Source organism: Triticum urartu, chromosome 5A, assembly GCF_056163025.1.
Source record: "Triticum urartu cultivar PI428250 chromosome 5A, HENAU_Tu73, whole genome shotgun sequence".
Lineage (NCBI taxonomy): Eukaryota > Viridiplantae > Streptophyta > Magnoliopsida > Poales > Poaceae > Triticum > Triticum urartu.
The window spans coordinates 289,108,916-289,119,327 of NC_141877.1; positions in this window are offsets into that span (position 1 = coordinate 289,108,916).

The window sequence follows — 10,412 nt, forward strand, 5'->3', positions numbered from 1 at the left end:
ACCATGAGATCGTGTAACTTCCGGATACCGTAGGAGTGCTTTGGGTGTACCAAACGTCACAATGTAACTGGGTGACTATAAAGGTATACTACGGGTATCTCCGAAAGTGTCTATTGGGTTGACACGGATCAAGATTGGGATTTGTCACTCCGTATGACGGAGAGGTATCTCTGGGCCCACTCGGTAATGCATCATCATAATGAGCTCAAAGTGACCAAGTGTCTGGTCACGGGATCATGCATTACGGTACGAGTAAAGTGACTTGCCGGTAATGAGATTGAACGAGGTATTGGGATACCGACGATCGTATCTCGGGCAAGTAACATACCGATTGACAAAGGGAATTGTATACGGGGTTGCTTGAATCCTCGACATCGTGGTTCATCCGATGAGATCATCGAGGAGCATGTGGGAGCCAACATGGGTATCCAGATCCCGCTGTTGGTTATTGACCGGAGAGCCATCTCGGTCATGTCTACATGTCTCCCGAACCCGTAGGGTCTACACACTTAAGGTTCGGTGACGCTAGGGTTGTAGAGATATGAATATGCAGTAACCCAAAAGTTGTTCGGGGTCCCGTATGAGATCCTGGACGTCACGAGGAGTTCCGGAATGGTCCGGTGGTGAATAATTATATATAGGAAGTGCAGTTTCGGCCATCGGGAGAGTTTCAGCGGTCACCGGTATTGTACCGGGACCACCGGAAGGGTCCCGGGGGTCCACCGGGTGGGCCACCCATCCCGGAGGGCCCCATGGGCTGAAGTGGGGAGGGGAACCAGCCCATAGTGGACTGGTGCGCCCCCCTTGGCCCACCCCTGCGCCTAGGGTTGGAAACCCTAGGGGGGCGCCCCACTTGCCTTGGGGGCTACTCCACCCTTGGCCGCCGCCCCCCTAGGAGATCCCATCTCCTAGGGCCGGCGCCCCCCTAGGGGAGCCTATATAAAGGGGGAGGGAGGGGCAGCCACACCCTTGAGTCTTGGCGCCTCCCTCTCCCCTGCTACACCTCTCCCTCTCGTAGTAGAACGGCGAAGCCCTGCTGCGGTGACCCCTGCATCCACCACCACGCCGTCGTGCTGCTGGATCTTCATCAACCTCTCCTTCCCCCTTGCTGGATCAAGAAGGAGGAGACGTTACGCTGACCGTACGTGTGTTGAACACGGAGGTGCTGTCCGTTCGGCGCTAGGATCTCCGGTGATTTGGATCACGTCGAGTACGACTTCCTCATCCCCGTTCTTTGAACGCTTCCGCGCGTGATCTACGAAGGTATGTAGATGCAATCCGATCACTCGTTGCTAGATGAACTCATAGATGGATCTTGGTGAAACCGTAGGAAAATTTTTGTTTTCTGCAATGTTCCCCGACAGGGGGTGCGTCCCCCTGCCGCATTGACCCCTGGGACTCTGATCCACCGCTTCTCGGTTATAGTTTCTTTATATACTTCCCAAAACCATCAAGAATTTGTCACCCAAACGTTTCCCCTCCACACATCTTTGTTTCATCTCAATCCATTATGGAGGGAATTTTTCGGTACTCTGCAAGAGGGGGAAATCATCACGATGCCCATCTCCATCAAGTTCAACGCCATCATTATTGCTCGTGAGTAGTTTCCTTTGGACTATGGGTCAGTAACACTAGATTGTTCTCTCTCTCTCTCTCCCCTCTCTCTCTCATTTCTCAACACAAAGATCACATGAACTGCCCTACATGATTGTGATTCATCTGATGAAATTTTTGCTTTGTGTTTGTAGGGATATGATGAATTGTCTCTTTGTGATCGGATTTATTCATGAACTATCTTAAGATCTATTTGATTTTTTTGCTACATAATTCTTATTCATATATGCTCTCTGATCTATTCTTTCTTTCTCTTGCCAAGTTTGGGGTCTGATCAATAGAGGGAGGTGTGTATGATGGTTGGGTTCAACCGTGCAAGTAAGCTATCATGGTGATAGAAAGTGGAAAAAGCTTTGTATTGATTTTGTTGCCACTAGGGATAAAAATATGATTGTGTAGATGTCCTTGAACGTAGGGTGAAGACAATATATCATCTACTTCATGTCATCATACTTAATGCAATACTCTGTTTACTTAATACTTTGAAATGCATGGTGGATAGTGATCTTTGGGTGGAGTATTAGTTATACATGTAGTTGGATAACGGTCTATGGATTTATGGACGTGATGCTCATATGTTGATTATGCAATGAATAGTCATACTTAAAAATATTGCAACTTAATCATTGTCCAACTATAACTTGTTTACCATATTGTTGCTTATCTTTTTGAGAGAGACCACTGGTGAACCTATGGACCCCGGTCCTATCTCTTCCATAAAGTTTTCAACCACAATCAATGTTCTTCTGATTCCTTGTTTTACATTTTTGTCAATTTCTATATGTACACACTTGTGCTTTACTTCCTTTTATAACTAGCAAAGAGAGTGAGATTGACAACCTCGCTAGTGTTGTTGTGAGCACACGGAAGTTTATCCTGTCTGTGTAATCATTGGTTGTGTGTAGCTCTCGTGATAAACCTTGAGGTCACTTAAGGGAAATTGTTGGTTGCTTGAAAGCCTTGCCTTTGGTGCCCTAACACCTTCCTAGTAGAGCGGAAGCAGCACTCTGCCGACCAGGTTGAGGATCCTTTCCGCCGCATCATGTATCATCTCAATGCTACTGCCCGACACCTGCAAAGTTGTAGCGCCTCTAGGTCGGGCATGTCTAGCAACACTTGTTGGTGGCGCAAGAGTTGATCGCCCGGTTGCATGTTGTACCTTGGTGACGGTGTTGTGTTCTAAGGGTAGTTCAGGTTCTAAGAACAACATAGTTAGAATTTACAATGGGGGTGGATTGTATGGCTGCTTTAGAAACTATGAATGAGGGCTATTGGGTTAAGAAGTTGTAGGATCGCAGGTAGGTCTAAAGGAGGGTGATTAGACTACTTTGCCAAATAAAAACTTAGCCTTTTCCCAAGTAGGTCTTGTTACACCCTACACATGAAATTCTAGATAGTAGGAAGCAGAAAGTAAAGACTTTGCATATGAACGTAAAGGAGGGGTCGGAGAAAATCAAACGCAATATTTTTGGCACGGTTTCTATAGGTGGTGCTATCATACGTCCATGTTGATCTTCATGAAGTAGGCAATTTCCTTGCCCTTACAAACTCCTTGGTTTAACTCCACAAGCTTGGAGGCTCCCAAGTGAGACCAAACCAACCTAGGATATACCACTCTCCAAAAGGTAATAGATGTTGTTGACGATGAACTCCTTGCTCTTGTGCTTCAAAAGATAGTCTCCTCAACACTCAATCACTCTCTCACAGATTTGGCTATGTGGTAGGAGAAGTATTGGATTGGAAAGCAACTTGGGGAGGCTAGAAATCAAGGATCAAAGATTGGAGTGGAATCCCCTTGATTTCAACACAATTGTAGGTGGTTCTCTCTCAGGAATTGGATATGGGAAGTGGTAGTTCTGTCCTGGTTGATCTCTTAGAGTTGGTGGAATGGGTGGGGGTATATATATAGGCAGCACAAAAAATCTAGCAGTTACACAACTTTAGGTACTACTCGGTGGACCGACTAGTACAAAAGTTCTAAAGTTTAAGATTTTCGGTGAGACCGGATGGAACAACTCAGTGAATGGGTGATGACCTTATCACTTTCCACACTCCCGTGAGACCGATCGAAACCACTCGGAATTTCAGAGATGAAGTCGATACGAAACATAAGGTTGGCAAGTGCTCTTAAGTGGGACCAAAGGGTAGTATCAGTTGGGACCGAGTTGCTAGGGTTTGGCAGTGGCTATGTCAAGTGTTTCTCGATGGGTCTGGATAGGAGTGATTCAGTGGGACCGAGATAGACTTTAGGGTTTTGGACATAGGTGAATGTGAGTGTGTGGTTGAGGATTTTAGAGCAAGCACTTGAGCAGTTAGTACATGATCAAAACCTCATGCCCTTTTAATAGTATTGGCTTTTCCTATGGACTAAGTGAGATCTTGGATCACTTAACCAAAATTGCAGAGTCTTGAAGCTTTGTCAATGTTTATCCTTTGCATTTTGAGGGGTCCACATTCACATCCCATTTCCATACCTAAATTGAACTTTCCTGCAATACTCTTTAAGTAGGCATTACTTCAATGATGTATATGTTGTTATCAATTACCAAAACTACCTGCGGGTTAGTTGCACTTTCAAAAGTTCATTACTGAGCTTGGTGTGGTTCCTAGTTTGTTGGATCCCATGGATGTCTACTATGGTATTAGTGGCGCCATGGCCCAAGTTATGGAACCAAGGTCCCACCAGACATCCAAACATATTGAACTTCAGTTCCACATAATCTGAGATTTGCTGGATCATGGAGACATAAGAGATGGAAGATTCACACAGACCTGAACGTATCATATCCGTTGACAAAGCCTCTACCATGAGAAAAACATGATCAACATCGGAATACCATTTGTGTTAGAGAACGGGTGTAACTAGATTATTGGTCCTAGTGCAAGTGGGAGACTGTTGAAAATATGTCCTAAAGGCAATAATAAAATGTCAGAACTATATTTCCATGTTCATAATTAAGTTTATATTTCTATGCTATAATATAAATGGTTCTTGAATAAGATATTCAAAGGAAAAATCAATTGCATGTGTGGAAACATAAATGCCAAAGAGATCCCTAGTCTCGCTTCTAAGACTATCTCATGTATTGTTTGTGATAATGTTTTCCTAATCATGGGAATTGTTAAAGTAACAAGTCTACCAGCAATATGAGAACACCTTGTGGTGCGGAGCATCCCATGGTCATCCACATGGACCCACCATCACCTCCCCAAGCACCAAGTGGACCGATGACAAGAGCACATGCAGGAGCTATCGAGACCGAGGTGACATATCTCCTTAATGAGCTTCCATATGAACCACATGAGACATGACTACTACCTCAAGCGGAGATGCTCTATGTGCTTAGGTACCAAGCAAGCAACCTCGGAGACACTCAGGATGAAGACCAAGCTACCGCGGATGCGGACGAAGGCACTCGACAAGAGGAAATGTCAAGGTGCTACAGCGGCCGGACATCTGGCCCCAGCCCAGACATCGAGCGCCAGGCGTTTAAGAAGATTGTGGCGGGTAAGGTTTTCATTATGCAAAGCAAGTCGATGAAGGGAACGCTCCTGTTACTTACCCGAATTTGGTGCTCCATGTAAGTGCATCTAGTGCCACCCCTAGTTGGTTTTGGAGTATTGACGACAAATCTGATTGAGGGACTAATGTGTTTGTGAGAATTGCAAGATAACACAGGTAGTAGTCCCTCATTGATTCGGTTTACCTACCGGAGATGACCCTTAAAAATGTATGAAGACATTGAAGACAAATTTGGTATGTGAAGATATTCACATTGAAGACTATGACAAGAGAAGACATCGCGTGAAGACTATGGAGCGCGAATACTTAGTTGTTTCGTTGTTTCCTTTTCTTCTTTGTTGAGTCATAGGAACCACCGTACTGTTAATTGGGGTCCTAGTGAACAAAGTCAGAGTGACTGAAGTGATGCTTAACCAAAATCCTATGTCTTCGAGCGAAGACAATGAGAACAAATCTTATCCAGAGCTGGATGAGTCAGCTTTACTTGTAGCCCAAGTAAAGTTGCCGCATGTGTTCGAAATCTGACTGTTGGAACACATGTCAGTTCCTTAGTGACCCAGGGTCATTTCAGACAAATCAGGCCGGGTTGCCTAGTGGCTATAAATAGCCCACCCCCTGCACCATAAATTGGTGGCTGCTCAGAGTTAGTGCACGGCTTTTGTCGTTTGAGAGCAACCCACCTCCGAAGCCTTTGAGAGAGAAATCCTTGCGAGGACAAAGCCCTAAACACCCAGAGCCAAAGAGTGTTAGGCATCACTGAAGTCTTCCTGTCTATGTGATCTGAAGACTTGTTACACTTGAGGACTGTGAATCCTCCAGCCGGTTAGGCATCGCGTTCTGAGCATCCAAGAGTCATTGTGGATCGCCAGTGAACGAAGTCTGTGAAGGTTTGGAAGTCTACCTTGAAGACTTACCTGAGTGATTGGGCGAGGACTGGGTGTTCTTAGCTCAAGGGGAATAAGGTGAAGACACAGTCTTCTGAGTTAAATCTCAGCCTCCCTAACGAGACGTACAGTTGTCACAGCAACTGGAACTGGTCCAACAAATCATTGTCTTCAACAAGCAACTGTTTATATCCATCCCTTCTCCTCATTTACAGTTGGTACTTGTGAAGTCATTGCCTGTTTGCATTATCTGTTTATCTACTCTGTGTGCCTGTTTGTTCTGATTGGCTTCATACCATCTTCCATCCTGATCCATACTGCCTAGCTGCTATTAGTCTTCGTGCTTTCCCTTCATTGAATACTTGACTATGGCTTGCCTAGTGTAGTCTACCTTCCGCTGCATGTTTATAGGTTCATTTCTATCGTTTATCTTTGAAACTTCCATGTTTTAAAGACTTTCTTCAAAATTGCCTATTCACCCCCTCTAGTCGATAACTAGCACTTTCAATTGTTATCAGAGCAAGGTACTCCCTTGTTCTGTGTGATTTGGTTTAACCACTTGGAGTTTTAGCTATGTCGACTGCAGGGATAATCAAAGTCTCCACTGCGTGCCCTGTCTTCGATGGAACTGAATATCCCTACTGGAAGAATAAGATGCATATGCATCTTGAAGCCATTGATGTCGACCTCTTGTATGTCGTCAAGAATGGCGTCCCCAAGACTGGTGAAGGTGTCACCCCTGCTGATGTCAAGAAGTTCATTCAACTGGATTCTACTGCCAAGAACATCATCTGCGGTCATCTGACCAAAGGACAGTATGGCCGTGTGAGTGCTCTGGAAACATCGAAGCTAGTCTAGGACTGGCTCTCCAAGGTCAACGAAGGTGTCTCAACCCAGAGAGATCAAAGGATCAGTGTCCTTCGCAACCTCTTCAACCGCTTCAAGAGAAACGACAATGAGAATGTTCAGCTCACGTTTGATCGCCTCACTGACATCACAAATGACCTCCAAGCTCTCGGCGCTACCGAGATCACCAAGCATGAAATCGTCAAGACGCTCCTGAGATCACTTGATAGCTCGTTTGACACCCTAGCCCTGATGATTCAAGAACGCCCTGACTTCAAGACACTCGATCCGTCTGACATACTTGAAAGGCTCAACACACATGAGTTTCAGCTTTCTGAGAAAAGAGATATCTACGGTCCCAACTATGGCCGAACTCACACCTTGAAGGCAAAAGCCATTTTCTCATCTGAAGAAGAATCTGACTGCAGTTCTGATGATCCTGAAGATATTGAAAAGGAGCTTGCTATGCTAGTGAAGAAGTTCCAGAGGTTCACTAGGAAGAAAGGCTTCAGAAAGTCTTCACGATCCAGCTCAAGGAATGATGAAGCTTCTACTCATGACTACAAGAAGAGAACATGCCACAAGTGCAAGAAACCTGGTCACTACATCTCTGAGTGTCCGCAGTGGGACAATGAGAACAACAACAAGAAGAAGAGAAAGGAATATGATTCTGATGACAAGAAGAAGAAATCCTCAAAGTCTTCATCACACAAGAAGAGCTCATCTGGCAAGGCTCGTGCATTTGTTGGCAAGGAAATGGATTCAGAGGAGGAGTCTGCTTCTGAGGAGGCGGAAGTGGAGTCTGAGGAGGAGTCCGACTCTGGCGTCGCAAGTCTGGCTACAGCCTACGTTGCCAAGTCCATCTTCAACACTGAAGACAATGGTTCCATCACCCACGCTGATGACAAGGACGACTCCGCTCCCACCTATTGCTTCATGGCATGTGGTGCCAAGGTAAACTCACGCAATACTCACTATCAAACATCCAGTGAAGATGACTATGATTGTGATTCCAAACCCATCTACAAAACACTTGCTAAAATTGCAATTGAACAACAGAAAGCTATAGAACATATTCAAAAACTGTTAGACAAAAGCGATGACCTGTTGGATGCGGAAATGACTCGATCTCAGTCCTTAATTAAAGACATAAAAAATCTTCATGTTAAGTATGAGGAACTTGAAAGTCGTCATGAAACGCTCTCAACAACTCATGAAAAGCTTTCCTATGATTATCTTCAAAGGAAGCAAGAACTTGAGAAATTGAGAGCAATTCATGAATATCTTTAAAAGGAAAATGAGTCACTTCGCGCTCAACAGATTAGTCCCGCTCAGGAAGGATTTGAACCACCATGTCTAAAATGCCTTGAACGTGATAACACTACTTCTATTGCTGAATGTTCTACTGCTGCTACTGTTGCAATATCTTCAATTGCTGATGTGGTAACTAACCCCTCTGCTGAGGATACCACTACTATTCCTGATGAAAATGCTAGGTTGAAGACATTGCTTGAAACAAGGATGTACAAAAGTCTCAAAGGACATCAGACACTATGCGATGTCCTCAAAAAGCAGATTCTGAACCGAAACCCTGGGAAAGAGGGTGTTGGGTTCGAGAGGAAAATAAATGTTGATGGCCCCTACTAGAAGCCTGAGCAGTACTCCAAGACCACATGGGTTGCTGCAAAGGGACCTTCAGTGGATCCATCCACCTTATCTGGCTTCACTTGTGCTAATCCATGTTGTCATTAATGAATCCTTTGATGCAAACTATAAACTGTTTAAGAATCAGAATGGTGAAGTGTTTGCCAGGTATATTGGTACTAACTGCAGGAATGGGCCACCTATGAAGAAAGTCTGGGTGCCCAAAAGGTGTCTGGAGAATCTTCCTGTGAATGTCGTCATGACACCACAAGGGAAGAAGACAAATCCCAGACCACAGGCTTCATATGGTCCAAAGGCTCCATACAGACAGAGGACTCACCTGAGTCACACTAACACAAATGTTTTGTAGGGAAATCATACCCATGCCTATGAATATGAGCGTGTTTCATCAAACCACATGTTCATAAGACCAAGAACTACTCTGCTTATTCTTATGAGTATTATTCACCTCCTGCAAAACTATTTGCCAGGGCTTCAAAGCCAAAGTTCTCAGATGCTGCACTTAGACTCATTGCTTCGAAGCCACCCCTGAAGATGTGGGTGGCTAAGAAAGCTTAACTCTCTTTTGTAGGGAAAGGTCTCCAGCCGAAAATCAAATGCGTCTGAAGCTATTGTCGGGGACCTAAAACATCTTGTGCGGCACAAGATAAAATGCCCAAATGATCTTATTATGTATTTCATTCCTAAATCGCTTAAACATGCATCCTATCAGTTCTAACCTCGATCTAAGCTTTCATAATCCACTTGCTTGTCAAATGCTTATGCTTCACAATACTCTTCGTGAAGCCTATCCCCCCTAACTGTTCTTTAGGGTATGACACCAGCTGCTTCAGACTGGATTATCGACAGTGGATGCACTAATCATATGACTGGTGATCAAAGACTTCTCATGGACTCAACCTTACGTCCATCTGAGAAGAGTCACATCACATTTGCTGACACTGGTAAAAGCAAGGTATTGGGTCTAGGTAGAGTTGCAATCTCAAAGGATCAGCACATGGATAAAGTGATGCTTGTCGAACCCCTTGGCTTCAACTTAATGTCTGTCTCAATGCTTTGTGATTTGAACATGATTGTGATATTTGGAAAATATCGTTGCCTTGTTCTAATGGAATCTGACAAGTCTCTAGTCTTTGAAGGGTATCAGAAAGATGATTTGTACATGGTAGATTTCTCAGCAGGACCACAGCTTGTCGTATGTCTTCTTGCAAAAGCTTGAGAGTGCTGGCTCTGGCATCGGAGGCTAGGGCATGCTGGCATGAGGAACTTGCATACTCTCGCAAAGAGGTAGCACGTGATAGGCATCGAGGGTGTCAAGTTCAAGACGGATCACTTATGCGGTGCCTGCGAAGCTAGAAAGATGACGAGGGCCAAGCATCCCTCGAAGACAATCATGACAATGACTCAACCCTTCGAGCTGCTACACATGGACCTCTTCGGCCCTACTCACTACTCTACTCTAACTACTACTACTTGTCTCTATGGCTTCGTCATTGTTGATGATTATTCAAGATATACGTGGGTGCACATAATTCTCTACAATACTGAAGTGCAGGATGTCTTCAGACGCTTCGCCAACCGTGCCATGAACAACTATGGCGTCATGATCAAGCACATCAGAAGTGACAATGGCACTGAATTCAAGAACACCGGCCTCGACACTTATCTTGATACATTGGGCATCACTCATGAGTTCTCAGCTCCGTACATGCCGCAGCAGAATGGCATCATGGAACGCAAGAACAGAACACTCATTGAGATGGCTCGGACGATGCTCGTTGAATACAAGACACCAGCAAAGTTCTGGCCTGAAGCTATTGATACTGCATGCCATGTCATCAATCGTGTTTATCTTCACAAGCTTCTGAAGAAAACATCCT